At 45.5% G+C, this 4,619-nt stretch overlaps 1 pseudogene; it reads left to right on the top strand.

The window, feature by feature from the left end:
* The first annotated feature begins 2,596 nt into the window (after nt 1–2,596).
* LOC138850095 (arf-GAP domain and FG repeat-containing protein 2 pseudogene) lies at nt 2,597–3,306 on the top strand (annotated as a pseudogene).
* Nucleotides 3,307–4,619: the final 1,313 nt, after the last annotated feature.

The raw sequence follows: 4,619 nt of genomic DNA, 5'->3' as shown, positions 1-4,619 counted from the left end.
CTATTAGATACATGAGATGTTATTTTATACTGAAATAGTAACCAATTTATAAAGCTATCTTTGATGTACATAGCAAGATAGAACTAGATCATTACCAAATTTTACTTCAAATAGTTCACAATGCTGCTTACTTTATAATTCAATGGTAACTGACACCCATGTGGTTTAAAATTATGTGTGTGCTTATTAAATTTATTCTGTTGATGTTATATTCCTGTTGATAGTTGCTAACTCAATTCTCATGGCTGTGTAGGAATTGGATGAAATTTCCTTATGTGTTTTAGATGAAACAGTGCCCTACTTAGACCCCGTATTATCATTCAATGCACCAATCTGCCAGCTTCTGGGAATCTCAACTAATGATAGATCCAAGCTGAGTTCTTCATTGGACAATACTTTCCACTTTAGAAAACTGCTTCAGCCAGAGTTTCACCTATCCCAAGAGATGACTGCAGCCAATGGCTTATAGGAGAGTCCTTGGAATGGGCATTTGGCACAGGAGTTAAGACATAGCTTCTGACCACCTGCCTCCCATATCAGAGTTTCTAGGTTAGAGTCCTAGTTCTGTTTTCAATTCCAGCTTCCTGTTAATGTGTAACACTAGAAGCAGAGGAAATTGCTGAAATATTTGGGTCCCTATCTCCCACCCAGGAGATATGGATTGAATTTCTGAATCCTAGTTTGGTGTAGTCAAGCCCTAGCTGTTAAAATGTTTGGGGATTGCGAGTAGAAAATCTCTGTTAGTATGTCTGAACCCTCCATGTGTCTGTCTTTCTTTAAAACACATAAAAATTAAAAACAAAATCCTAAACTTTTTGCCTCAAAGTTGAACAAATTTGAAGTATTATTCTGGCTTCAGAGCGCAAGATGGATATTCTTTTTTTTTTTTTTTTTTTTGACAGGCAGAGTGGACAGTGAGAGAGAGAGAGAGAGAGAGAGAAAGGTCTTCCTTTGCCATAGATTCACCCTCCAATGGCCGCAGCAGCCGGCGTGCTGCCACCAGTGCACCGCGCTGATCCAAAGCCAGGAGCCAGATGCTTCTCCTGGTCTCCCATGTGGGCGCAGGGCCCAAGCACTTGGGCCATCCTCCACTGCACTCCCGGACCACAGCAGAGAGCTGGCCTGGCAGAGGGGCAACCGGGACAGAATCCAGTGCCCCTTCCGGGACTAGAACCCAGTGTGCCGGTGCCGCAAGTGGAGGATTAGCCTAGTGAGCCATGGTGCTGGCCTCAAGATGGATATTCTGAAGGCTAGGTAGCAACAACACTGTGAGTCAGCTTTCCCTTCTTTCCAGTCTACGCCTGTACTTCAGAAGTGTATCCCCAAAAGCACTCCCTAGTAAATCTTTGCATTTAACCCAATATGGCCAGGAAATCCAATCTTAGAATCAAAAATTACCCTAGGAAGTAGACTACAATTGTTTTTTAAGATTTATTGATATCCACTTGAAAGTGGGGAGGAGAGATCAAAATATCACTCCTTGACACACACCCCCTCATGGCCACAGTAACCTGTACCTACAATGGTATTGTAGAGCTAAATCTTTGTTGTTAAGCAAGGAAGACCCTATAACTGGTCATGAATGGACTGTGTGTATAGTCTTCGTCTAGCTTTAGCAGTGCAATTGTTAACTTTCATTGGTGAAAGTAAAAACATTGGATGGTGCTATGTCTGACAGGAAATACTCATATCAGTGTAATGGTCCATCTAAGGATGAAGGACTTGGATGGTTATTGCTGAATGTCTGATTCATTAATGAGTGTGAGTGATAGGCTGAGCATAATTAGCCACAAATTCAAGCAAATTGTTAACACTGGAAGACGTCCAGTGGTTGAAGGAGCCATTACTAACTTTCAGAGAGGAGATTTGAGGAAGCAGGCAGCAATGGTGATGGCAGTGAGAAGGGCCCAGGGCCAGATGGTAGGGTCAGCATGGAGAAGGCCGAGGTAGATTCAGCCTTAGAGGTGTGGTGCCACTGAGTGTGGGAGCTGGGAGGCTGCAGACAGGCCAGGAATCACCACTGCTTTAAAAAAAAAAAAAAAAAAAAAAACCTTTTATTTAATAAATATAAATTTTTAATTATCTTTATATACAAAAGACCAACTTAGTATATACTAAGTAAAGATTTCAACAGTTTGCGCCCACACAGACACACAAAGTATAAAGTACTGTTTGAATACTTGTTTACCATTAATTCACATAGTAAAACACATTAAGGACAGAGATCCTACATTGGGAGTAAGTGCACAGTGACGCCTGTTGTTGTGTCTGCTAATAATAACTAATAGAATTAAAAAGGAGAGAATGTTCCAACATGGGAAGCGGGATATATAGCAGACTCATAAAATTGCAGATGCCCTAAACAGCACTCTGGCCCAGAAGGGAAACCCGTGTGATCACTTCTGGGTGATCCTGTGTCTCGCTCAACTGAAGCCTCCACCTAGAGCCAGTCTGTCCAACAGTCTCAGCCCTGGACGGCCTAGGTTCACTCTGTCGGGAAAGCCAATATAGACTTGCTGGTCTACCCTGGGGAGACTTCCTTGCTGCTCCCCAGGCTGTCCCAGTCTTTGCTCTGTTCCCAGCCTTGGGGTGCCAGATGCCTCCCTTTGGGGGTTTTGCCAATTTTTATGCCTTTGGAAGCAGCCGCAACCCTGCTGTGTTTGGAAGCACCCTTCCAGCAGGCCAGACCCCATTCCATGGCCAGGCCACATCCACAGCTACTCATATGCTAACTGCAATAGCTTTGGGAGCAGCCAAGTGACTACATTGGGACCATTACTTTGGCACCTGTCAGTCAGGCAAACAGCCTCAGAGAGGTAGATAGCCTCCTGGGCTCTGGTACATTGGCTGGAGGTGTCCCTGACAGAATCATCGGGATGACTGACCAGGTCCCCACACTACAATCTGCTACAACTGGAGGCAGCAGAAGCCCAGGGTTTGCCTTTGGAGGCCTCATCAGCCTGGTCCCTGTCCCTGCTGCCCAGCCCGGGCAACCTTCCACCATCTGGTTCCAGCTCAATGGCCCAGCCCCACGGTCCAATTATGGGATGAGCAGCGTGGGCCTTGCTTCCCCCAGATAGCGCCATCTGCTGGGGCCTTTGCCAGTCCTTCCCGACCCAGCTGTTGACTGCACAGTGCTCACTGGCTCAGCAGGAGAATGGCTCTTCCTTTGGGCACATAGAATCAGCCAAGCTGAGGCAGAGGTCCCTGAGCCAGCCAGCCCAGATCTCCACCAATCCCTTTGTGGCTAAACCCTCATCAAGCCCATTTGTCTCCAAACCTTCAACCACCCACCCATGTCTATAGCACTGTGTCCTAGGGGCAGGAGGGATAATCTTCCTACTTTCTGCCCCCAACCTCTGAACTCTGGTGGCCACCTACTTGTGGGCCTTTTTGTGGCTCTGAGACCAGCAGGGGCCTGGCTTTGCAGGACGGGGCTCTCAGGATGGTGGAGGTGCTAGTGCTTCATTTTCGGCTAACAAATGAAAAGGCAGCCTCCCCAGCCAAGAAGTCCAGGAAAAGTGAGGCATAGCCCAGCCTAGAAGAGCAATGGTGGTATTACTTTTCTTCAAATGGTTAATTAGGATGCAACCTTTCTCTTCTGCCTGCCTTGCCTATAGGTAGAAGAAGTTATGGGCACAGACTGACCAGTCTTCCTCCATGCCCATCTTCCCAGTACTTTGCAGTGGGGACAGTAGAGTAAAGATGAAGCATAGCACTGATGAGGGACAATGACCAGGCAGCCCTATGGCCCAGAGGACTCACGCAGCTGAGTGCCCCTGGCTCATGGCTCAGCCTGCATCTGATTTTCTCTGCCTCCATTGTTTCACCTCCCCAGTGCTCCCAAATCCTGGCATCCAGGGTAACTAGTTTCACCTGCTCCTCATAAGCACTTTACTTGGCCACTCGTGTCAGGTTTGGATACCAGTGGTACATATATATATATATATATATATATATATATATACACAGAGAATTTTCTAATATAGCTTAATATATAAAGATATATACTCATTCACCCACATACACACACAGACCCCTGCTGTTCTGCCTCTCCTGGACAATTCTTTCACATGGATGTGGGAAAAAAAAAAAAAAAAACCCGTCTGTGCCTCCACCATCCAAGTTGGAGCTCAAGAAACAGGGAAGGAAGGCAGCCCTGTGTCCAACCACCACCTAGCCTGGGCTTTTCTAGGGAAAGGCTCTGTGCTGCCAGCATCTCTTACAAAGCATCTCATATAGACAGGTTAAGGGTTAATAGAAAGCATGGCAATGCTTCAGAGAAATTTGAATCAGTACCCTCTGCAGATTTCCTATGCCAGCATAAGGGCGCTGACAGGAAATAAGAGAGATCATGGGGTTTGTGGTGAAAATATAAGAGTAGATGCAGTCGAGAAACTTGAACTAATTGATTCTGCTGAACACACTGAGCCTGCAAATGTAGGCAGTTCATCCTTGTGTCCATAAGGTAACATATGAGCCAAGAACAAAACTTAGATTCTGATAAATCCAGGATGAAGAAATTCAAGAACTTCTAAGGAAAAAGAGAGAGATTATATGTCAAAGAAACTGCACAAAGTATCAAGTAGGTATTAGCAAATTGAAAAATATATGTGAAA

This window comes from Oryctolagus cuniculus, chromosome 6, assembly GCF_051225735.1.
Source record: "Oryctolagus cuniculus isolate XC-2025 breed Fujian yellow rabbit chromosome 6, ASM5122573v1, whole genome shotgun sequence".
In the NCBI taxonomy this organism is placed as follows: domain Eukaryota; kingdom Metazoa; phylum Chordata; class Mammalia; order Lagomorpha; family Leporidae; genus Oryctolagus; species Oryctolagus cuniculus.
The sequence above is the reverse complement of the archived record's forward strand: the minus strand, read 5'-3'. Positions and strand labels throughout refer to the sequence as shown.